The following is an 11500-nucleotide window of genomic DNA, read 5'->3' as shown; positions in this document are numbered from 1 at the left end:
GATTTTTAACATGCATACATTTAGAGAAATATCCACTTTTCCGCTGACACCCCCCTGAACATACCACCGGTTCTAAAAACCTCTTAAACTGTGGGCAGAAAAATCACAAGAATTATGGTATCATTTATAACATTTTCACATGTCCGCTCTATGAATGATCCATCTTTTTAAAGTTATGTTCTGGCTCCAAAGGGGTGTGGTTTCCTCTCAGCACAAGGTAGAAATACTGGTTTATCCAGTTCTGCCAAGCCAGCTTCTGTCTCCAGTTTCTCCCCCTCCCAGTTTCTGCCAAGAGTAAGCCACTTTTACGACCCCTGCAATATAAGATTTGCTTGGGTCCTGAAAGGCTCATTGTTCAAGAGGAAGCCATTTATGATCCTCTCAATAAACCCTCTGCCTGGGTGAAGGGAGTTGCATTGTTCACTCTCCTGCAGAGCACAGGTAATTCAATTATCAGATAGATGGTATATTCTTAGTGTGGCCAGCAAAAAGGCAGATAGTCCTGGGAACACAGCTGTGACTCAAGTTTCACTCCTGATGGGGGTAGTTGTCAAGCAAAATCAAGTTCCTTCAGCCAGACTTTCAGCTAACTGTCATGTTTTTTGTTGCTTTTTAAATTAACTTGCAATTTTACACATGCAGCTAGAATGCTGATTCTAAGTGCAAAACTATGACATTTCAACAGTTACAAAGGCATGTGACACCAAACATAGGTCACTCATTTAATCTAAACATTTTCGATTTTAGTGTCTTTAAATCCAGTGCAACTTAAACTGCTGACTCCATAGCTCAGCCAGTTTTGTTATAAGCATTGTTCTGGGCTCTTCATTTCCCAGATTTTGTAGGCACACAAAACTCCATTCTGCCAAATGTCTGCTAGTGTTCAGTGAATATTTTGCACATATTGTAATGTTTGAAAATAGGCATTTTGAGCCTGCCTTCAGAGAAACACAGGGTGGTTTTAAAACGCCGGCTTTTGGATAGTGGTGAGTACTGGTACTGCACCCATTTTTGGGATTTAACAAATGAATTCCCCACAATTCTAAGTTGCATTTGGCAATCAGCATTGCCATTCCCAATGGTTTCAGACTACTGTGCGGGTAGTCCAATGGTGGTTTTAAAGCGCTTTGAAGCTAACCAGCGCTACTGTTTTTCCTTTGGCAACCCATTTCCCTCATGGCAACCCAGCCTTTCATTCTCGCACTGGTGGGTGGCAAGTGAGGCAACCATTTTGGTGGGCGCACAAACTGCGCAGCTTTCCTGGATTTCGGCGCACATGTGGGTTTTCCGCCATCTTGAATTTTCTAAGCCCACAGCACCAAATGTTGTAGCATGATAGCTTAAACGTGGGTCAGGACACCCAACAGGAGTTGGGTTGACGGGACCCATGGTATTGCGTGCTTGTTATTGCTCATGCTGAGCTGGGTGTTGCACAGGCGTGGCAGGCCGGAGGCTTAGGGGAGCAGCCCAGGGCAGAAAGAGGTTGTGCACTTGAGGTTTGGTTAGTTAGCATGATGTAGCTGTGGAGTGCTGGGCGGGCTAGACCTGTGTCCCGTGGGGGAGCTTGGGACTGGTGGATGTGCGCTTTATTTATTATTAGTCCTCAAAGGTATTGGGTTTCCATTAGGTGGTATCAAGGGGATTAGTGTGTTAATGTGTTGTTGTAGGATGATGCAGAGTTGCGGTGTGTGTTCTGTTTTAGGTGGATGGTGGAGTGTGCAGAATCACGTGTGTTGAGGGGTTCTGTACTTTTCAGGGTGTTTTCAGGGTGTTGGTTTGGGACTTTCCTGTAGGCGGTAGGTATTTGGCCAACGGAGAAATCCTGTGTTAATACGGTTAGGTAAGGCGGGTGTCATGAAATCCAGGTGACTTTAATGTCACTGGTTGCTTTTGTGTCCATCGGAATGGTCGGTTCGTTGTTCATGGCGTGATAGCCACATGTTCATGTTTGATATACCGGGATGTGTGTGCAGTATGGTTTTTGATGTTCGAAATTTTCGAAGGGAGATGTGTTATAATCTTAGTAGTGCTGGTTTGCCATCTTAGTAGATGCTGGTGTGCCCGCGTGTTTCCCGGAATGTTGAGTGATTGTTGGAGCGTAAGGGATGACGTGCAGGTGTTCTCAGAGTGGCAGTTGGAGAATGTGCACCTGCAGGGTGGGATGCGGCCAGTGTTTCCTCCATGGTACTGACCTACATTGTATCTACCATTAAAGATACTTGAACTATACCTGACGTACGAGCACTTACCAGCATACTTTGCTACACATTTCTACCAAATAGCGGGGCATCCATCACACATATCCCTCAAGCTGCACTGTGTAGCATGTATACCGACATTCCCAGCTTTCCTAACGTTCTTATTAACAATGTTAAATCTAATGCGACCCATTAACGCCCCTTATCTCAGCCCTGCCCAGTCAATGGTAGAACAGGGCCATCTCATCCACTTACTGACATGTACCCTAGTCAAAAAGGAAGATCATCCTGGAATCATTCTGGAGTCATCCGATGACTCCATTCTAGAGTCATCCATGGAGAGTTTAGGAAGATCATCCCAAGTCTGCGTACAAGCCAAAATATTTAATGAGATGAGGACACTAGAGTTATCACAGAAACTACTCCAGGATGAGTTCGGATTACTTCCAGTGATGATCTTGGATTACTCCAGGATGACTCCATGACAACTTCAGGATGAGTGGGGGATTACTCTAGGATGACTCTGACAACTTCAGGATGACTCCATGACAACTTCAGGATGAGTGGGGGATTACTCTAGGATGACTCTGACAACTTCAGGATGAGTTGGGATTACTCCAGGATGACTTCAGGATGAGTTGGGATTACTCGAGGATGACTTCGGAATACTCCAAGACAACTCCAGGATGACTTCATGACAACTTCAGGATGACTCCACGACAACTTAAGGATGAGTTTGTATTACTCCCGGATGACTTCGTATTACGCTTGGATGGCTCCATGACAACTCTAGGATGGGTGGGGATTACTCCAGGATGGTTCCATGATAACTTTAGGATGGGTTCTGAATTGTAAATGATTAATGCAGACTACTCCAGGATGAGTTTTAATGATTTCAAGATGCTTCCAAAAGATTTAGGAAAAGGGGTTGGATTACCCCAGGATGTATCCCTTTTGAGTAACATTGGTGGCATTACTTTACAATGACTCTAGTTAGACTTCTAGATAGTTTTCAGGGAAAAAAAAATTATATGGAATTTTGCAGGTGTCACTTCATCTTTGCTAGAGCACCCGTTAACTAAGTTCCCTCGATTTAGTGCACACAACTACAAACACCCCCACTTCCCAGGTCACAAACCAACCTGTAAGCTCCCTCATTTCAATTCTCACCTCTAGCCAGCATGGCCTCACCCCCAATAAACTCCCACAATTGCAAAGCACTGCACTAAAATACACTCTTCCAGCAGCCTACACAGAATCTGTTAAAGGTCTACCCGCATGACAGACTGCCGCCAGTCACTTCACCGAATATCAATAAGAGCAGCTAACAATTACCCAGTTCATATTATGATTGTAGCAGCTATAAATTGTTGATATTTTAATATAGTATTGCTCTTGTTATAAGATATCTTCAATCAAACATAGGCTCAGAAAGTGTTCAGCATTTTTTTATTCAACAAATTCGGTTTAACAGCATAGCTGTATTCCATAAGAATGAATAGGTTTGAAAAAATACCAACAAATATCATCGATCCTGCATTTCAAAACGCAGAGTCTTCCTTATCACCCAGCCGTCCATAGTAGGCCAACTGTTAGCCTTGCAGACAGATCTCAAAGATTCTACAAAAAAAGAAAGGATATATGAACCTAAATGGACATCTGAATAGGCATTGTTAAATTCCTTATTGTAGAATACATACCAGATTAATGTTAAAATGTCAATTTACAAATGCATCACTACATTTAAATGCATTTGTACACAAAGGATGAAACGGGCTTAAAGATAGATTTGAACTGAAAATGAATTATGGTTTTCTGTGGCTGCATTCAGAATTTTATGGTCTTTAGTGTAGCTATATTGATTTATATCAGTTAGAAATAGAAGGCATGAGTGAAAATGGGGAAATAGTCTTTCAAACCCTTTGCTAATTAACTACCTCCCCTTTTGCCCATACCATTCTTACACCCCGATACATATCTACCAACAACGCGCACATATCTTGTACCCACACTCACACTCCCATCTGCACAACCTCTGCCACCCACCCGGCTACTCGATAACTTCCTCTATGCAGTTGAAGGGGCCAAAAAGTATTAAAAAAACCAAGAAAAAAAAACATGTTAAAAGAAATACAAATTTGAGATACTCTTCTTAAAAAAGGTAGCATATTTGCATTGGAGTAACAGACTACTTCCTCCCAAGAGTTCACTCTTGTTTTCTTTATCCATCCTACTTTCTTTGCAAATGATATATGGCATTTATAACGCGTCTATACACAAGTGTTCGAAATGCGACGAGGCAGGGGAGGGGGAACAGAGGGAAGACAGACAACGATCTTACTAGGCCAGGTGTCATTCAGATCGCACAAGTGCATGGGAAGGGGAAAAGTGCGAGGGAAAGGGAGAGGGGAAAAGTGCAGTACATGGGAGAGGGGGAAAAAGTGCAGTACATGGGATAATAGAATAAATAAGAAAAATAAAGGCGGGATGATGGCAAGTGCAGGGTAAGAGCAGACATAAGTGCTGGTGGGGGACTGTAGGGATACAGAATACAGTTCCCAGGTGCGGGGGTTGCCAGTGCAGGTGTGTAAATGGCGGGGCCTAGGCCCAAGGTCACAAAGGGTGGCCAGGTAGCCAGTGCAGTTTCAGCAGGGGATGGGGGGGGGGAGGTTTTGAGGTGCTTCCGGAACTGGAGATGGTTCTCCTCAAGTTTCAGGGAAGCAGGAAGGCCGTTTCAGAAGGAGGCCACTGCCGAGGAGAGAGATCTACCACCAACTCGTTGCTTGGAGAAGCGACAGACCCTGAGGGAGTTGGAGGCGGATGATCGAAGAGCTTGAGAAGGAAGATTTTTGGGAAGAGAAAGTTGAAGGTATTGCGGCCCCAGGCCCAAGAAGGCCTTGTGGACAATGCAGAGGGTGTTCAACTTAATCCTTGCAGCCACCTCGAGCCAGTGCAGAGATTTCAGTCCTGGAGAGATACGATCCCTGGGCTTGAGGCCAAGGACAAGTCTCGCAGTCCTTCTGGATAAATTGCAGAGGGCGGAGAGTAGAGGCAGGCAGATGTGACTCTCAACCTGTTTGACGGATACCTGCAGCAGGTGCATTAACCCACTACACCATGAAAGGAACCCTAAACTGCGGAAAGGAAAAGACGTCTAGCTGTTTGTGAGCCATTTTTCTTGTTTGGCTCATTTATCTCATACAGAATCACAGCTGCTGATACAGTGGCAGGGCTTTTAACGGGATGAGTTTGGGGGCTGCGTCGCCCCTGAAGTTCCCTTCAGGTCAAGCCGAGCACTATGTCAAGAATTGATGTGGTGTTCACGGGCGCCGCATGAGGTTGCTTGCTCCACTCTGGAACAAAGCCCTGACTCGGCTAATGCGTATTATTGGCCAGCAGACTCCATGATTTGACAGACACGGTGAATAGCTCAGTTGGTTGAGCACCTGTGAAAAGAGATTTACGTTCAAACAACTGGCTTGAGCTCCGTTTTAGGATTTCCTTATTCTGAGGTTGATGGTGTGAATGTTATTGAGTTTAGAGACGCCCTCAGCGACACCAATCACTTAAGCGGCGAGAAGCAGGCTAGTTTCTGGTTTGCAAATGTATACACTGGCATGACACGAACATGTGTGTGTTTGTTCAAAAGGGAAGTAACCACGTCCCCCATCTCTGAAACTCCCACCCCTTGCCCCTGGGTGCGTTATTCCTGTCCCCTGGGGGAGGGGGCGCATAGTAGGTATGCTTGCCCTGGTGGAGAATTAAAATAGAAAGCGCTCTCACCACCCAGTAGCAGCTTCATGGCTCCTCTCCCTCCTCGGTGGGTGGTCCAGTCCTTCTGTAACACAGGAGGGGCTGTGGGAGGGAAGGAAAAACAGGTCAAGTGGGCGCACATATCAGCAGAACCAGCTTCGCCCCCTCCAATTCAACCTCACGCCATTATTTTGATCGGCTTTACCTGTTTTGTACATCACAAGGCAAACCTGAGCAAACATGCATAGCGCACAGAAACGGTCTTTTCGAAACAAGGCACTAGTTCCAATGTTGGCAGAAAAAGGATCTGAAAGTGATTTGACAAGGATCACACCGAGTTGAAGTGGAGAAGCTAGGACTAGACTCGGTCTGCTTGGTCCAGAGCCAGCACGCTGGCAGACTGGCCACTGCACCACTTGCCGCCCGCAAAATACACACCCTGATAGAGGCATCTTGCCAGGTTGAACACATCCTACAGAATGCTGTGTTATTGTGGGCACGAGGATGAGTATCTCGGCAGGGGGCACTGAGTCTGGTGGTCAGGAGGGCATGATAATGAGAAGTCTCCCTGGTTTGGAGCCGTCCCTGGACCATGCAGGCAGGCACCTTGCCCCTGACTGCAGGGGCACTTAAGAGCCACAGCCTGAGAGGGGCAGCTGTCCACGTGCTCTTTAACATTTGAAGAGTTTAACAGTAGCCATCCCCGCTGTCCAGGCTGACACAAATGAAATGCAGCCTTTGAATTTCAGAAGCACCGCATCTGTCCTAGTATACCCGCGCTGCTGGCTAGCACTGGGGCTTCTGCACAGCCCAGAAAACCCCCTCACCAGGCGTGCACCCACCTTGTGTTTTGTATTTTACCTTTACTAAGCGCAAAATAGGTGCTGTGTATGTACTGAGTAAAGTACGCTGAACCGTGACATCTGTCCGTTTTTAAGGTGATCGAGCCTCGGAAAAAGCACTTCTGCCGATAATATCGAAAACATAACCCTACCAAAAAAATCTGGATTGAAAGTGGATTGCTACTGGATTTCCCCAAACATTTAAATCCTCTTTAAATCCTCTTTAACTCCAGAAACTCCCATTGTACTTGCTCCCCCCTCAAGACACTGCTCATGTCTTCTTCACAATGGGCTATGTCCTGGGGCACGTGAGCACCGGGGACTGTAATAATGGTGGTGGTGCGCTACACAAATCAACTCATCATAAACATTCCTATATGATTCTTAACAAATACCCCTTGCATTATTGAAATACACCTTGAGAAGCTACGAGAGATTCTGATGGCCGGCATAGTATCAACTAGTGACTCACAACAACTTACCACCCGATAATACAATTGTTACAGAGTAATCCTTTTTCATAATCGCATCTTTTCCGTCGTGGTCCAGTTCTACAGTATCAAAAAAGGCACGAATCATTGCCACGCAAGTCATCAGTAATAAACTGCAAATCCTCTCTTCCCAAGCACTGAATGGTATCGGTGGTCTGAAAGACACCCAAATGTTAAATACCCAATGCAAGGCACAAAATAGTTTTCTAAATTTGAAAACAGATATTTAATTTCAACTATTCGCTGATATAAACTTTATGAAAAATAGCAACTAGTAATGCATGCTATTTGAGCAAGGGGGGAACAAAAACAACAATCTTACTAGGCCCAGTGACATTGAGAACGCGCAAGTGCATGGGAGAGGGAAAGGGGAAAAGTGCATTGAGGGGGCGGGAAGTGTGGAGCAGAGTAGAAACAGATACATTATGCAACAAACAGTGGCAGTGCAGCCAGCAAGTGGCAAGTGCTGGGTTAAGGCAAGTGCTGGGTTAGGGGAGCAGACGGGTTATGCCTGATAAGTGCATGAAGAAAAAGAGGGGGGGGCAACTGTATGGTACCCCAGTGCAAGGGGTGGCCCGCAGGCAGTTTTGGGTGGGTGACAGGTACCAGGACTTGTCTAGAGACCTCATCAGGTGTGACGGGGGAGAGGGAGGAGAGTTTAACCCACTGAGCTATCTTACCGGCTGTAGCAAAATTAGTAATTATATGTCTGAATGTTCTCAAAGTGAGAAAGCAAATTGCACTCTGTAGTGGATACCATTCAACTGATCAACTGATAACTGATTAAACAATTGTGTTGCCTTGCAAGAATCAATCTCACCTCTAAGGGGGGACCTTGCTTTTGTTGCCAAACAATTAAAATGAATAAACCGAAATTTGGTTTTAGTCCAATCCAGGGACGGATTAATGATATGGAGGTACAAAATAAAGTGCCAGCAAATTGCACATGTATTGTTGATCTCGGCAAAAGATATAAGCCTGTCGTACAACTGCCAAAATGTCTAGTCAGCAGGTCAATCACTCATCTCTTACAGTTTCTAACGAGGTGCCCACGGGAAAATATACCAAGCAGGGGTGGATAGTGGCACTGGTGTTGCAGTAGTTGTTTCAAGGGTACATGAACCAGACATCTAGAGAGCCTGTATTCAAACAAAACAAGCCCCCACCAAAATAATTGGATTATCAATAAATTCCTTATTGAGAAGAACTGTTTAAATGACCTATTTGCCCAAACTTAATTCGTGAACTAGGGAGGAGGCTAACTCGCTTAAAAATACATGTGTGCTTTGGTGGAGACACAGGAAAGGGTGCTTATCATTTATTTGGTCGGATATCGTTGATGTAAAAAGATTACCTGATGTAACCAATCATAACTGAGACATCATAAACATAATTTTGTCCCGTGATTATCTAGCAGAAGGGTTGCTTGCTATAGAGTTCAGAACTGCCACCATTAGGTTCGGCAAAACAGCACGAGCGTTTGAATGTGTTGCGGGCAGCTGACACAATTACCTTTTGCGAATTCCAGGACGCTTTGTTTGCTGTGATTTCCAGTATTGCTTTTTACATCTGGAGATGGGTATAGCATGTAAAAAGCAAAACAGAAATCCACAAGCAACTCTTCAGCTCCATGCACGCTTCGTTACCTACCCGCCCCAGGAAAGCCGAGCCATTCCACGGCGCCTGCCGGGAGCTAGAGCACACAAAGGGTACCTTTGAGCTGGCACGTCTCTCCCTTCTTCGGCTTTCTTCTTCCATTAACCTACAGGTTCCTGACCTGGACTCTAACGAAATCTGCAACTCTGGCCCTACACACTGCAGCGAATACTCTGGATTTTCTGGTCTCGGACCTCTAATTTAGACCCGAGTTCCCTGCCTTCTCTCCTCTTCCCGCTGCCTTCAAAACAACAAATGAGCTCCAAAAGATACACAGTGCTCAGAATGCTTTATAACACCCATTATTCAACTTATAGCCGTAACCCGCTAGACGTATTGAAACGTGCTAAAAACTAGCAAAAACAGCTAGAAAATGTACTTTCCTCGCGTTTTGGTAAATGCTAATTCTGTTGTGTTTCCTGTTTGTACAGTACGTGCGTTTGTTCTGTCGAACCTGATGTTTTTAACCACTCGTCTCCCATACAAGGGGGATCAAAATGTACTTTGTTTACAGGCTGAAGGTATACTGCTGAAATCTTCAATGCATTATCAGCTTTCCTTACTGTTCTGGAACGTGTATTTGCCATCTGTTAATCCAGTCACCATGTGTGCCTTCTAGTTTACAGGCTTCACTCCCCTGATGATCCCGTTCTCTCCAAAGTAGGCTAATCCAGTTGCTCCTCCTCAGAGACGTTCTTCTTTTCTTTTACTCTTCCCTGCAGTTTCGCGTTGCAAGTGCTCGCTTCCCAGCTCTGGTTTGGACGCGTGTTCGCTGCCTTCTCTCCACTTCCCGAGGCCTTCAAAACAACAAATGAGCTCAATAAGATACAGTGCTCAGAATGCTTTATAACACCTATTATTCAACTTATAGCCGTAACCCGCTAGACGTATTGAAGCGTGCTAAAAACTAGCAAAACCAGCGAGAAAATGTACTTTCCTCGCGTTTTGGTAAATGCTAATTCTGTTTCGTTTCCTGTTTGTAGTGTCCGTGCGTTAGTTCAGTTGAACCTGATGTTTTTAACCACTCGTCTCCCATACAAGGAGGATCAAAATGTACTTTGTTTACATGCTGAAGGTATACTGCTGAAATCGTCAATGCATTATCAGCTATCCTGACTGTTCTGAAACGTGTATGTGACATCTGTTAATCCAGTCGTCCCTTCTAGTTTACAAGCTGCATTTTATGAGCTCATTTGTTGATTTGAAGGCAGCCGGAAGAGGAGAGAAGGCAGGGAAAACGCGTCTAAATCAGAGCTGGGAAGCGAGCACTTCACGCGAGACTACAGTGAACTGGAAAAGAAAGGAAGAACGCCTCTGAGGAGGAACAGCGTCTAAATCAGAGAGCTGGGAAGCGAGTACTTGCAACGCGAAACTGCAGGGAACAGGAAAAGAAAGAACGCCTCTGAGGAGGAGCAACTGGATAGCCTACTTTGGAGAGAACGGGATCTCCAGGGGAGTGCAGCTTGTAAACTAGAAGGCACACATGGTGACTGGATTAAAAGGCCAGCTCATAAATCAAGCTAGCCTCGTGTGCGGAGAGACACGTGCAATAGCTATGAAATAAACGAGCCTAGAAAGGTGCTCAACTCCCCGATCCTTACCTTAAGGCTTGTGATGTTCAAGCGCCGGCCCACGCTCGATTCCTCATCATTCGCCATTGCTGCAATTGTTGCCAGGCCGGAAGTCGGAATGGAAAAACAAACCGCATGTCCTTCTGAAAAAAGCCCAAAACAAACTAACTCCCATCCAAAAAAGCAGAAAAAGAAAGCACCAGAAACGCTTTGGATGGGTTTCAAAAGTAAGCAACATAGCACAATTTTTCATAAACATATAGAAAACATAGACATACCATATTACAATAAAAAATGACTTAATAAAATGCATTTTATTTTTCTGACACTTGGTATAATCATATCATTTCACCATTCACCAAAATAGCTTGCGCTTTTGCGGTCCGTTGGTGTCTTGCCTTGTGTTGTGCCACATTGCCTAACAACGTGCAACTATTTCATCCAATATAGTGTAAGTAAACGGAAATATGATATTAATGTGAGACAATTATCTATATAATGCCTATAAAAAAGCCAAAAACTCTTGTCTTTGTCAATACGCGTTTTAACAGGACTTCAGCGCAAACATGCAAGCTTCTTATAAATCAAGTGGCTGAAGGCACACTTGGCTAAGACATTTTTGTTAAACCAGATTAGCTTTTACAACTCTGATTAAGGCATTACATCTCAGAAGACTGTTTAGAAATTGCACTGGCAGGCGTTTACAGTGTGAAGTTTGATGCTATTGCTTGATAGAGCCGTCACAAAGAAATCCCTGGAGGATGTAATGCAGGATATATATATATGCAGGCTTTAGATTCGAGTACAAATGGACAGAGAGGGGCAATTAGAGAGGTCAAGAGGACGAAGATGAAGTGGGAGATCGGAAGAGTAATAAGGGTTTTGATGGTCAAAAGAGGTAGGGTCTGGGAGTAAGTTAGCAGTTAGAGCGTTAGTATGTGCTCGCAGATGCGCCCTGGGTGCTCACAGAGGCAGTGCCATTACATGCA

General features: G+C 44.8%; 1 long non-coding RNA gene across 2 annotated transcripts; it reads right to left on the bottom strand.

Annotated features, from left to right (window-relative positions):
• Nucleotides 1-3752: 3752 nt before the first annotated feature.
• On the bottom strand, nucleotides 3753-10623 carry LOC138566348 (uncharacterized). 2 transcript variants are annotated; one of them, XR_011301912.1, is made up of 4 exons: nucleotides 10542-10623; nucleotides 7276-7439; nucleotides 5982-6053; nucleotides 3753-3818 (listed from the first exon to the last, which is right to left on the bottom strand). It is a non-coding gene; the product is annotated as an uncharacterized lncRNA (long non-coding RNA). The 2 variants fall into 2 exon arrangements; XR_011301913.1 differs by lacking the exon at nucleotides 10542-10623 and adding an exon at nucleotides 9504-9586.
• Between the last annotated feature and the right edge of the window lie 877 nt (nucleotides 10624-11500).

This window comes from Ambystoma mexicanum, chromosome 2p (genome assembly GCF_040938575.1).
Source record: "Ambystoma mexicanum isolate Mex_15411 chromosome 2p, UKY_AmexF1_1, whole genome shotgun sequence".
Taxonomy (NCBI): Eukaryota; Metazoa; Chordata; class Amphibia; order Caudata; family Ambystomatidae; genus Ambystoma; species Ambystoma mexicanum.
This window is presented reverse-complemented; position numbering and strand designations above follow the sequence as displayed.